At 40.4% G+C, this 14,284-nt stretch overlaps 1 protein-coding gene across 10 annotated transcripts in view; it reads left to right on the forward strand.

The window, feature by feature from the left end:
- The window catches only part of LRRC8D (leucine rich repeat containing 8 VRAC subunit D), a 117,848-nt gene that overhangs the window by 31,343 nt on the left and 72,221 nt on the right, over positions 1–14,284 (forward strand). Inside the window, exon 3 of one of the 10 annotated variants that reach the window (XM_023757631.1) lies at positions 8,297–8,433. The exons of the other annotated variants lie outside the window; for them this stretch is intronic. The gene's annotated coding sequence lies outside the window, so the exon portion shown is untranslated. The remainder of the gene's footprint in view (positions 1–8,296; positions 8,434–14,284) is intronic. 10 annotated transcript variants of the gene reach the window in all.

Raw genomic sequence — 14,284 nt, forward strand, 5'->3', positions numbered from 1 at the left:
GGAACCGTCAAAGGTGAAATTAATGCTCAAATAACTGTCTTCAGATAATGTTACAAGGAAGCAAGGAGAAGTGCAGTGGGTGTTTAAAAATCCAGCTAGAAATTGTGAAGACTGGAACTAAGGCAAAGGCGGTGTGAAAGAAAAGGAGAGCAGATGGATTTGAGAATTATTTAGTAGAAAGAATTACTGATTTGATGGAAAGTAGGGGGAGGGGAGAGAGGGAGGAAGAAGAAAGGGGACTGTTGATGTCCTAAAGTAGAAGAGAGAACAATGATGGAGTAAGGTTCCATATAATCCTTACAACAATACCCCCTGAAATAATTATTGTTATTTTATTATTATTTATATATTTTTGTTGATTTCAGAGAGGAAGGGAGAGGGAGAGGGAGAGAATCATTGATCAGCTGCCTCCTGCATGCCCCCCCTACTCGGGATCAAGCTCACAACCCGGGCATGTGCCCTGGACAGGAATCGAACCAGGGCCCCTTTAGTCCGTAGGCTGATGCTCTATCTACTGAGCCAAACCAGCTAGGGCATTATTGTTATAGAAAAGCTATTTTTCTAAAGCTTGGGTAAGCAACTCGCCACCTAGCCCAGGTAATAAATAGGTAGGGAAAAGCTGTCTGGCCTGTTAGAGGCCACAGGAAGGTCAGGTAAAGCACGGATTGAAACGAGACTGGATTTGGGAATCAGGTATTCAGTGGGTAGTCAGAAGAGTTCTAAAGTCTAAAAGTCGATGTCATGGGTGAGGAAAGAGGAGGAGTTGAGAAGTGGGGGCACCGAGTGTAGCGAGTTGTGTGTGTGTGTGTGTTTGTACACATTAGTCCATGAAGGAGTATTTTGTGTGCATAGTGGTGACTGGAGCTTATGTTTTGGTTGAGAATACTGGAGGGACTAAAGGTGGAAGGGAGAACAACTAATGGAGTGAGGTTCCCGAAAAGATAGGGCGGCCGGGGTCTGGTATACAAACGTGCTCAAAGGGGCTGTCTTAGGAGGGAATAGGGACATTCATTCCTTTGGGGGCAGGAGAGGACTCAGTAAAGCTCTGTCTGATGGTGGGTAAATGTGCACGTGGAGGGGAAGGAAGCTGAGAAAGTTCATTCCTGATGGCTTGTGTTTCCTCAGTAAAGTAGGAGCAGGTGAAATCCACTGAGAGTGGGGAGGCCTGGAGAAGACATTTGAAAGTTAGTAACAATTAACTCGGAAAAAGGAGCTCATTGATTTAGGATGAGTAATAGTCCTGTGTCATCCGAGGGCCCTGTCGGGGTTTGGTCCGTGGGGATTCGGTGCTGGTGGGTTTTTTTGTTTTCTGCCTGATGAAGCTGAATACCATAAATGACCTTTTAAAATAAAACAGAGGCCCTGCCTGAAATGTTAAGATGGTGATACGGGTGTGGGGGGAAGGGAGAGAGAGCAGGACAAAAGGAAAACTGGTTCTTCCGTTAACTGAGGATGGCCTCTGGGAAGTCAGCTAATGTCTCTGAGCCCCGGTTTCTCCACCTTTCAGTGGAGGAAGTTACACTAAATGTCCTCTCAAGTCGCTTGTAATTTTCAGAACTTCTGTGAGGCTCGTACACCGTTAGACGAATATGAGTGGACAGAAGAATAAGAGTGGTTAGGCTCCTGTCATTTATCATTCATGACTTCTTCTGAGAGCAACTGTCATGCCAGTGCCTTTGGGGATTTGACAACATGAGACCAGGACAGCTGTCAGTTGGCCGCGCCCAAGTGTTCCGCTGCTCTGCTGCCCTGCCCCTGGCACTGGGAGAGAGGAGGTGTGGCAGGAAAGGGGAACGGGAACATGGGGCTGTGATGAGAGTTGTGCAAGGAAGGCGTAGGGAGGGTGGGTTTGCTGTGTGCCCTGGCCCCCTGAGCCAGCAGCGGGTCATTTCATAAAGGTGGTGATGATGATGGTCTTTGTGTGGTTGCATTTTATTTTCACTGGGTTTGTTTCTCCCTCTTGGTGAAAGGTGTGGCATGTAGAAGAGAATCCAACAGTTGGAGAAGGCTAAGCATATGTACAGCATCTTACCTTAAGTTTTTCCTACCTCCCAACGCCTTCTCTACGCTTTGGTTTTTCTTTGCCTATAGAAGTCAGAAGTAGTTTGAAGCATTTCATCACTCTTCTCGATTGGGTATGTGCTTCCCCAGGAAGGTTTACCCTTCAAAGCCATTTAACTGTCTCGGCCTCCTATTAAGAAGAACAGGAATGACATCGTAAAGCCCTAGAGGTGTGGCTAGATTTGAAGGTGAATCCAGGTCACATGAGCGGCTCCAGAGATTGCTGTAATAATTGTAGCAAGCCCAGACAGGTGACAGGACACTCTTTTGAAAATTAAGCTTCTAATCTTTCTCTATGCTGTTACATATTTGAGAGAAATTTGGGCATTTCTTTTTTTCCTCATTAAGCTATTACACAACTTAATGCTTGGAAAATTCTTCCCAGGAAGAAACAGGGTGTAACAGTGTGAGTGAGACATTTAAAAAAAATTTACCCTTTTAGCTGAAGTCTGGGAATACTAGTCTCTTCCCACCCCATTGCTGTAGTTTCTTTCTGAAAGTCTCAATTTCTCCGTATAATTAAATATTCTTCAAAGTGAAACATAGTTAAAAAGTTAAAGCCATTTAAACTGCAACATTAAAACATAGTCTAAAATTGTGTTCTTCCATTTCCTGAGAACCAACAGGAAGGATTTGCTTTCTCAAAATAAACTATGTAGCCTGACTGTGAAGTCAGTGGTGGAGATCAAAGATTCCCACATCATCTCAAAATGGGAAATTCTCAGTCATGTTTTCTAACCTCAGAAAACCAAATGTAATCATGCTAGAAGAACAACAACAACACGAGGAGCCAGCATATGTGTGTACATTTTAGAAACACACCTTTAGTATATGTGAAATCGTCTGATATGTCTAGGAGAGGCCGTTTCCAAGGTGTGTTTTATTGGTATGGGTGTGTTAGACATGCAGCAATGGAACGTGCCCTTCCAGGCATTAAATTTAGGAAGAATAGAGGAAAGCCATATAACAACTACACATGAACTTGCTAGATCAGTAAATTATCTCATAGCTCTGCTAGTAAGAAAAGTTTAGCAGCTTCTGTTGAACAGTGAACTATATACATTCAAGAAGGAATCGGCTACAGTAGTTTCATTTAAATGTATACCTATATACATATATACACATACATTCTCAGGTAGGAATAAGCACATTTGTTAATGTTTCTCTGCTTCTAGAAACAAGGAGTGAGAGCCCCTTTTAAAGATAGGTAATCTGTTGTGTTATGGCTGGCAGATTTGTTTGTGAGATACAAACAAAAAAGGTTAGGGAGATTCTGTGTTAAGTGTTCATCAGTTAATTTGTGGGTTCAAATAATATACAATTCTATATTCCTCAAATAGTACAAAATGGGTCAACATTTTGAAATGTTGGACAGTATTTATACATATTGGGAAAATTATATATACATTGAGACATTTATGGACTATATCTCAATAGATTAGTTTTTTACTGCACCTGTCTTTTTAAAAAGGTAGAAAAACAGATTTCAGTTCCTTCCTTTATTTTTAACCTATCTCTTTATATTTAAACGGGTTTCTTGTAGATAACATATGTTTTGGTCTGTGTTGTTTTTTTTCTTTTTAAAATATTCTCTGACAATCTATGTCTTTGAATTGCCATGTTTGGATGATTCACATTTAATTTGATTATTGATATAGTTGAGCTAATATCTACCATGTTTGTAACTGTTTTCTATTTGCTGCATTTGCTCTTTATCTTTTCCCTTTTTAGAAATTTCTGTCTTCTGTGGGTTTAAGTGAACATTTTATATAATTCCATTTCATCTCCTCTTTTAGCCTACCAAGTTACACTTCCTTTACATTTTTAGTGGTTACCCTAAAAATACCCCAACAAAAACATTGTGTGTGTAGGCATAGAAAAAAAAATTGGTAGGATATATACCACGATGTTAAGATTAGTTATCTTTGGGTGGTAGCATTATACATGACTTTTACTTTCTTTTTTATAGTTTTCTGTATTTACATTTTTTGTAGTAGCAAGCAGATATTTCTTTTATAATCAGACACAGCAAGGCTCTTTTCATTTTGAAGAAAAAGGAAGAGTGTAAACAAACTGAGAATCTCTCATGGTCCTACAGTTTATACCCTCTCTCTGTTTCCAGCTTGAGATGAGCACATTGTCCGGCAGCCACCAGCACTCCCCTGGCAGGAAGAGGGCAGCGGTTTTGCTGCTCCTCCCCTTGCACTGGGAAGGTTGTCAGCTCCAGTCCTGTACCTGCTCTGCCTGCAAAGTGAGAATGAACCCGCAGAATGACTTAGGCTTCCACTTAGTACAGAGTTAACCAAACCCCTCTCTTGCTGCATAATTAAGTTCTTGTCTACATAGAATGTCTTTATGCCTTTCACCTGTTTTTCGGGAAGCAATGAATACACTAAGAACACCTGAAAACTAGTTTAAAGCATAGCTTTTCACACAGAACTTGCAATAGTTCTTTGGTTTGTTGGTATGAAACCTGCTCTGTTTGGACAGCTGTTAGGGGTACTGTCTATGGTAATAAGTGAAGAGATTGTAACTAGTTGAGGTTGTTGGTCTGTCTGGATTTCAAGAAATTTGGTTCCCCTTGTGAGATTTTAGAGAAAATCACCATTACTGTTCTTTTGATGTTGACTATATCTTCTGAATTTATTTGTGATTTCATGTAAACTAAATCCAATTTAAGGTTTAAGAAAATGGCATGGCTCAGTGCAAATAGATGAAATGTAGATATAAAAAAAAATGGTTTTATTATCAACTTATCTGTCAGGTGTTTTTAAGAAAAATCATTCTATATAATAAAACCCTAATATGCAAATCGACCAAACGGTGGAACGACCACCAAGGGGCAAGACGCTCAACGCAGGAGCTGACCCCTGCCCACAGGCCCAAGGCCAGCCAAGGTGGGTGCCAGCAGGGGGACCCCCCAATCGCCCCACTGGTTGCCCTGCAGAGGGAGGCAACCGGCGGCAGTGGGTGGGGCTGGCGAGTGGGCAGCGCCAGGCCGGCCAAGATGGGTGTGGGGGCGGGGGTCATCCCACCAGTTGCCCCACAGATCAGCTGATCTCCGGCCAGGCCTAGGGACCCTACCTATGCACAAATGTCGTGCATCGGGCCTCTAGTAAACTTTATAAAATATCATAGTTTGTTGGCCTGGAAAATTGGGGCAATTCTCTTCTGCCACTTATCTGCTTCATCCAAGTAAACAAAAGACAAGTGAAGCTTTTTGAGTCTTATGAAAGGAAAGTCTAGAAAAGCAAACAATATTTTTCTCTATTTCCAGGTGAAAAAATTGTAGTCTCGATTTTAATATATTTTATTAAAGTCAGGAAATATAATTTAAGGTAAGAAATGAAGTGGCAGTCACATTGTTTGAAGCTAATAGAATTAAACATTTTGCTATAAATAAAAACAGAAAAAATATCAAGTAATTGTAAAAAAAGAATTCATTCACAATACATTGATTGCTATAGTGGTTTTATAGTAGATACAAATTTTGAAGGGAATGCAAAAATATAAACAAATTTAATAAGTTTTCTTTATAATATTTTAATGTTAGGTACTTTATAAGGAGTGGTTAGATGTCAATTTCTGGGATAGTTAAGTTTAAATGTTAATGAATGTATATTTGCAATTTAAATTATATTAGTGGAATAGAAGGTATGGGGCATAAGGGTAATTCGACTTTTTTTTTTTTTTTTTTGCTAATATTTGAAGGAGAGACAATACATGAAAATAATAGTGATGAAACAATGATGAAAAATCTATGGGTTTGTTATTTTGTTAGTCCATTTATCTAAGCATTACCTGTGTTGGTCTTGGTGCTTTTAACTTGCTGCCATTGGTCCCTCACTCTGGTTTTAACTTGTCAAAGTCTACATTGTAGCTTTCTGTCTGCTCTTTTGGTCCTCCTGTGAAAATTACTTAAGTGAGATGTGATTTGGGGGTAAGAACTGTAAATGGAGGAAAGAAATAATCCTCTCATTATTTTAAATACAGGGAAAGAGGATTATCTGCAACCCTGAGATTTTGCCCCAAAAGAAATGATAGTATAATAGGTTATCTTTGCTTTTATACATGTAAACCATAATGCTCTAATAACTACTCTTAGGAAAAGGTCGGGAGCTACTAATTTCGATCTGCCTTTCGTCTCTTCATTTCATGTTGTTTCCTCTGTGTGTTTCTGGAACCATTTACTCTCTGAAAGAAGTAATGGGCTTGTGATCAGTTCAGGCCGAGAGCTGGATATCAGAGCAGTGTGCTCACAGAGAGGCTGAGCACCCTGTGTGCTTTCGGGAGGTGGATTGTAAAGAGTGAAGCAAAATTTAAAAACTGCAAATGTAAAAACACTGAGCATTAAAATCATATTTGTACAATTGCAAAATTAATGTACATTTTATAAAATACATAGAATGTATTAAATATATTAAATATTTTATGTGTTTTTCTGCTCTTAGTGTTTAATTCTAGATGAGTAAATCATATATTTTAGGGGGCAGTAATAGTAAGGCCAAAAGACAACATATTTACAATAGTCTTCAAATACTATTTACCAAGTTAGTATTCCCACTTTATGGATGGAACCCAAAAGCTCAGTAGTTAGTTTAAGTTGAAGGCCACACACACATTAGAGGAGCTTTTCATTGCTAAGTGAGCTTTCATCAGTGCTGGGAAAGAAAGCTAACAAATCTACTTCAGGCAGGCTTTTATCTGAACCATTTCAAGATAAAGGACATGTACAATTTAAGCTTTTCTGGAAGAAATAAAAATGTCTGTACTCTCTGATATCTCTCAAATCAGTAATATTTTCAACTAAATCTTTTATGCTAAAACTTTGATTTCTCGCTTTTTTGGCTTGCCATTTCAAAGTGAAAATGATCTTTTAGGTTTTTGCTATTATAAAAGTAATGAATTCACATTTAAAGAAAATATAAATAAAAAAAGAGAAAATTAAAATAACCTTTATACTTCTAGCTCCATAGTCAGATGATGGAGTGGTTCAAAGCTTCCGCTGTATCACTTACTAGCTGTTTGACTTTGGGCAAATTCTAGAGTCCCCAGGTATAAAACAAGAATAATTATGGTGGCTGCATCATATAGTTGTTAAGAGGATTAAGTGCTTCTTATTTGTGAAGCATGAGGAACAATGCCTAGCACAATTGTTGTTTAAACAAAATAAATGACCACCCATGTACATGGTCTTACTATCTGTGACCCCTGGAGAAGCGGGTAGAGGCAAACCCAGAGTGAAGATGGAGCAGTTCTGTGAGTGGGTGATGGGCTGAGCTATGTGGCAAGTCAGGGGAGGTGGGCCCCGGGGCCCTCTGCTTCCATTTGCCTCTGTAGTCATCCCTATAACCTGGAATATTAATGAAGTTCTGTCTCTCACTTTCAAGATATTTAAAATGATTGTGATTCTCCTTTTTGTACTTCTTGCTTTTAGGGAGCCCCCAGAAAGCACGCCTGTTTGAGATGTTTCTGTCGTAGGCTAGGCCAGACATGAATTTAAAGTCATGTTTTCCGTGGTCTGAAGTAGTTTAGTTCTTCCTTTGTTTTCTTGTGCTTTGGTGTGAAGAAGCTGCCCTGTGTATAAAGCTTTGGTGTCTTTCATGTCTCATGCATTCTTAAACTAATTCCAGTTGCTCTGACCCTTTGAGATTTTTAAATTGCTTTGTTCCAGTTTTTAAGCGTTTTTGAAATATTATAAGTGTGCATGAAGGGGGTGGGTTGTGGGAATATTTTTCCAGAGTTCTTTGTTTTTAGAAAAATGGTGAAAGTGCAGGGAGAGGTTTAATGTGAGGTTAAATTCTGCCAGGTGCATTGGTCACTTGAACTTGAGTTCCCATTTCTTTTGAATTTAAATCCTTGTTTTTGAGGCATAAAATGTAGGGCTGCAGCCTCTTAAACCTGAGTACCTCTGTGGGGCTGTTTCCCATTGTCTCATCAGAGAAAGGTCTTAAGTAGTTCTTGGCTTTGCCCTGAAGTACCATGTCAATAGTAAGGATCAAAAGATTTGGCTGGCAGTCACTCTGAGGATCTTGACCGCCCCCTGCTCCCCCCCCCCCCAAAAAAAAGAAGAAAAAATCTGTCTGTTCTCTGATTTTTGTCTTTGAACCAAGACTTTCCAAAAAGAACACAGACTTGTTTTGAATATTGCCGCCTCTGGGTGTGAGTGATTATGCAAGTCAGTAGTATTTTTGTTTGTTTTTGTGTTTTTTTAAAAAAAAACTATTCATAATAGATGCAGAGGTATGAAATGGCAAGAAAAACAAAATACTTCTTCAAACAACTGAACAAAGCAGTCTTTGAATGCAGGTGGTCCTCAACTTGCAAGGATCTGCAATTCTTGTGAGAGACCATCCACCAGTCACCGCTTTGGTATGTTCCATAGTATATCCTTCTCATTTAACTCCCACCATAAATGAGTTGCCAGGTTGTCTCAATTGTATCTTAAACTTAAATTGTTAAATTTTATTTGATCTCTCTTGCCCTCCCTGCCTCTGCCCTCCAGTGCTCCTAGTGCAGTGGTTGGCAAATTGCGGCTCGTGAGCCACATGCGGCTCTTTGGCCCCTTGAGTGTGGCTCTTCCTAAGCCTTAGGAGTACCCTAATTAAGTTAATAACAGTGTACCTACCTATATAGTTTAAGTTTAAAAAATTTGGCTCTCAAAAGAAATTTCAATCGTTGTACTGTTGATATTTGGCTCTGTTGACTAACGAGTTTGCCGACCACTGTCCTAGGGTGTTTTTGAGAACAAAACTCAGTATGTCAGGACATATAAACATCCCTCTATGACTTCTCATTGCCCTCAGAACTCCTTCATAAGGGGTTAAAAGCCACGCTCCTTAAGAAGTCTTACAGACCTTGCAAGAGGAAGTCCCTGCCTCCATCTCCAGTCTACACCCAGTGCCTTACTCTCCCCCAATGTACTCAAGACTCACGCTTCATTTACAGCCTCACAGAACTTTCCGTTCCTCTAATCTGTTGTTTTCATGACAACGAGCCTTTAGGGTGTGTCTAATGCCTACAGCACTCTTCCCCCCCACCCCCCCTCTGTTGCTTCACTTTTGTCTGGCTAATTTCTTTGTCTTCTTTTTATCTTAAGTGTCATATCCTTCAAGAAACTCTCTTTAACCCTAAAGTCCCCCTGCTGTTTGTTTCCTTTTACCTCCCCCATATTTTACTTAATACATTGACTTGTCTTTTCTAATACACTCCAAGTCCCATGAGGTCATAGACATGTCTGCCTTGTTTCCTACTCTCTCCTAGTATGTAGCAAAGAGTAGGTTTAGATTCTCAAATGTTTTTTGACTGCACGAACATCTTCCAAATAACTCCTATATTGTACTTACAGTAGTGCTTATCCGACAGCCATACATGTATCTCTTTAAGTTTTCAGCAAACTCCCTTTGTTGAAATAAATTAGCTTTGCCTAATTATATTAAACTAGAAGCCGGTGCATGAAATTCTTTTTTTTTTTGTGGGGGGGGTCCCTCAGCCCCCTCTCACAGTCCAGGAGCCCTCATGGGATGTCCTGCTGATGGCTTAGAGGTGACCGGCCAGGGGAAGGCACCACCCCCATCACCCCGCTGCTGCTGCCACTGTCGGCCCGCAGCCAAGGTGTTTTCATCAACATCGACTCTAGTCCCTTCACCATGAAAAAATCACAACTTTCCTTAGGCATTTTCAAGATGTCTCTTTGATAAGATATGACATTTCTTTCTTTTCTTTTTTTTTTTTAATCCTCACCTGAGGATATTTTTCTATTGATTTTTAGAGAGCATGGGAGAGAGAGGGAAAGACAGAGAGAAACATCAATGTGAGAGGGACACTTCAATTGGTTGCCTCCTGCATGAGCCCTGACCTGGGCCCCAGCCAGGGAAGAGCCTGCAACCTAGGTACATGCCCTTGATCAGAATCAAACCCAGACCCTGAGGTCGGCAGGTTGAGGCTCTACCCACTGAGCCAAACTGGCTAGGGCAGGATATGACATTTCTTAGCCCCTCCAGCAGCAGACCTTCGTTTTTTCCTCCAGGAGTGTGGTGTTAAAGCCCTAGATCACCTTCTTGGATTCTTACTAGGCAAGTTACCAAGAACACTGCAAGTAGCGTACCGGGAGCTTAGCCAATGAGCGGTCAGAAAAGGTGTTTTTTCTGCAGCTAAGGCGAAGAGGTGGGACTGCTGGCGCGCCGAGGCTGGCCCCCTGTCTGTGTCCACTCTGCGGCTTGGGCAGGCCCCCTGTCTGTGTCCACTCCAGGCCTATCTGTGTCCGCTCCGCGGCTTGGGCAGGCCCCCTGTCTGTGTCCACTCTGCGGCTCGGGCAGGCCCCCTGTCTGTGTCCACTCCAGGCCTATCTGTGTCCGCTCCTTGGCTTGGGCAGGCTCCCCTGTCTGTGTCTGCGGTGGCTCGGGCAGGCCCCCCTGTCTCCGCTCCGTGGCTTGCCTCACCACGCACACAGTCCCCTCCCGCCCACCTGCGCGTGCAGCCTCCTCCTGAGCTGGTCATGACTGTTATGGCGTCCCAGCTAATTTGCATATTACCTCTTTTTATAGATGATAGATAGATAGATAGATGATAGATAGATAGATAGATAGATATGTACAGACATGTAATAAGCTGTATACTCCTTACGCTTATTTCTCTTTTGTAACTATTAAAACACTTGAAAAATCACAAATAAATGCAAACCGTATTTTTAAAAGCATTACATTTAAATGAAAAATATTGCTATTGTTCTCAGTGGGGAGCACTCGCCTTCTGTACCTGTTTCTGGGGGGGGGAGTGCCTTCTTGTGATGTCACAAGAAACAGACTTTCCTGAGACTCACACAGGAGAATGAGATATTGAAGAAAGCTTTATTTTTGTGGAATTAAACCCCTGAGTTTCCAGGGTCCCGTATCCTTTCATCCCGCCCAGGAAGAAGTCCAGCTGTACCTTTAGTAGGACTAGGATGAAAGCCTTTGCCCGGAGTTTCTGTTGGGGACACAGTCCAGTCGAGCATCAGGCTAGCTTAGTTTGTGTCTCCAGCTGTAGTCCATCAGTCCTTTGCATGTGGTGTCTGCAGGGCCACAAGTCTATGGAGGGAACACTGGCAGTAGTAAGAGAACCACAAGAGCCAAGAGAGCAAACTCCTTTGTTTTAGGGATTGTATTCCGAGATTTCTGTGGGTTTGCAGTGGCTCTGTCCCCTCTGGCCATTGATCTCTGTTCCCAGGTTTGACTGACAAGGCACCTCCCTAGGTCACCCTAACTTTACTCTGCCTAGCCATCCATCTCCCCTTTGTCCAGTCCCTTCCCCCAGTGGTCTGCAGGGAATGGACTGGTGGTTCCCTGGGGAGTGTAAAGTTGCAGCTTCTTGGTGAAGCTGCCCAAATAACATGCCTATAATGTTTGGCTTTCCTTTTGCTTCTTTCCTATCATTAAGAGCTAGCTAATTACAGCAGCATCACTACAATGAATGAATGTTCTTTTGCTGAAACTAAATCACCAATGTTGATTTTTTAAAACACATAAAGTTGTTGCCTTGGATCCTAATATATACTTAATGCATATGAGTCTTTTGATTTCGATAATAGTAATTCAAGGAATACTTGTTTACAATAAACATGTTCTTGAGAAGCATATTATGGACTTGAAGACCTTGCTTGCTATCTCAGGACCACCAGACCACAAATCTGCCAGTCATTGAATTACAGATGTAATGCTTTCTAAATTTCTTGCTAATGCTGTAAATATCTTTCTTGTACATTCAAAGATAAGGTTAGCATTCTAGAGTTACTTAAGTCAATATCAAACATATATATAATTCAACTGTTGCTATAATCAGAAATAAATATGTTCGTTAACTTTAGTTCTTACAGATATGGAAAAATTTTTACGTTTCAGCAAGCAGCTAAGTGTCTGACTGCTGAAGGAAATCAGTTGATAATAGAAATGACTCGTTCACATTATTTTTGGAAAACTTAACTTTTTCTTGTCATTGCCTCCTCTTTGTAATTTTTGAGTCACTAAAATAAAACCTCTTTCTGTACGACCTCCATGCCATTATGAAGATATTATTATGAATGTCTTACTGTCACTTGACCTTTGCTTGGTGTGACTATATTGATTATGTATCAGGTTTGCCAATGTCCTTTCCTTATTAGCCTGTAGCAATAAATATCATACAGTACTCCACTGCCTTTCATTTCATGGTGTCATGATAGCAAGGTCTTACTTGATAAATGTTTATAATTGACCTTTCTCATTGGCACGTGTGCTTGCCAGCACATCGGAAGTGCTGTTGCTGATGAGGACTGCTTGGTGCCCCTGCAGTCATACATGCAAATGTCAGTGCTGTATTGGTAAGGGGTCATTCAGATGACTCGGTGTGTATTAGTATCACTGTCTTTTAGAGTAACACTGAAATGAAAACACGAAATGGAGAGATTATTTTGGAGAAGTCTCAGACTCTTGAATGAATGTATCTGTGGTTCTCTAGGGATGCTCAGACCGCCGTTTGAGAACACTTGCTCATCATGCTCACAGTCGAACACAGACCATGCACAAACATACAGCCAGATCATTGTGTTTCTGGCTCAGTGGGCCAGTCCCTTGGTTTTCTACCTCTCTCTAGCCTCCTAGCCTATCCTTGCATCTTACAAAGCCCCTTCTCGGTGAGAGGGATGGGGAAGCCTTGTTTTCTGGGTTCACTGAGGTGAGGCCTTGCAGTTTCTTTGTTAAGGAGTCTCTGGCTGTTTGTGGTCACCCTGTAGCTCTGGAGCATGAAAACCTGTTGAGGGTGTATGGTTAGAGCATAGCAAGAGTGGCTAGGGGAGAAGGGAGGATTTTAAGTATATTAGGTCCTTATACTTAATTTAAAAGGAAGATTTGTGCTAATCGTGCCGAGTTAGAGCCCAAAGTTGAGCCAAACATAACAACATGGCTTACTTTTTGCATATATAATTTTAATAGCTTTATTGAGATATTATTCACATACTATACAATTGATTCATTTAAAGTGTATGATTCAGTGGTGTTTAGTACATACACAGAGTTTGCAGCCATTACCACAATCAATTTTAGAATATTTTACCACCCAGAAAGAAACTCCATCCCCCATTCTTCCCAATCCCCCTGTCCCCGGGAAATCACTAATCTATCTGTTGCTGTAGATTTGCTTATTCTAGACATTTAATATAAATAGAATCATATATCTGTTGTCCTTTGTGCCTGGATTCTTTCACTGAGCATAGTGTTTTCAAGGTCAGCATGTTGAAGCATGTGTCAGTATTTCGGTTCTTTTTATTGCCAAATAATATTCTATTGTATAGATGAACCAAAACATTTTAATTATTCTGTTCACCAGTGTTAAATTCACATTATTGTGAAACAGTTCTTAAGAACATTTTTATTTATCTGTTCTCATTGGTTGGTGGACATTTGGGTTCTTTTCCACTTTTTTGGCAGTTGTGTGTAATGTTCCTGTGGACATTTGTGTATTAGTTTTTGTGTGGACATATGTTTTTATTTTTCTTGGTATATACCTCTGAGTAGAATTGGTAGGTCATATGGTAAATCTATATTTAACATTTTAAAGAACTGCCAAACTTTTCCAAAGTAGCTTCATGACTTTACATTCTATTCATCAGTGGATGAAAGTTTCAATTTCTCTCGATTCTGGCCAACCCTTGTTATTATCTTTTTTAGTGTAGCCATCTTAGTAGTGGTGAAGTGGTATCTCATTGTGTTTTTTTATTTACATTTATCTAATGATTATGTAGAGCATCTTTTCATGTGAAGATATTTAATTTAGAATTTTTTTCTTTCCTGAAAATGAAGTTTTATTAGACTCTCAGGGTTACAGTTTAAGAAGAAATTACACCCTGTGGGAATCTTGAAAGATACAAATTGTGACTCGGATTACTAAGATTTCAAGGACTGAATGATTGAGAGAATATAGCTGCCTTCTATAATAAGGACTGATATTAGCAGGTCAAAATTTAAGTAGAAGCAGTTGAACAATCTCTGATTTTCAGGAACCTACTAAATGGAGTCCTTGTCTCTGATAAGCAAAGGAAGGAAGAGAAGGTGGAAGATGAGCCCAAATGTAAGAGATTTCTTTTCAGTGTGCTAAGCTACCACACAACCAAGCCAAAAAATGGCCTTTGGTGTCTCGGACAAAGTATTTATTATTTTGAAGAAAATGTAACATTGAATGCAGCAGACAAATCAAGAGTTTAAAAATTACT

Source organism: Myotis lucifugus, unplaced genomic scaffold (genome assembly GCF_000147115.1).
Source record: "Myotis lucifugus unplaced genomic scaffold, Myoluc2.0 scaffold_110, whole genome shotgun sequence".
NCBI classification, from domain to species: Eukaryota; Metazoa; Chordata; class Mammalia; order Chiroptera; family Vespertilionidae; genus Myotis; species Myotis lucifugus.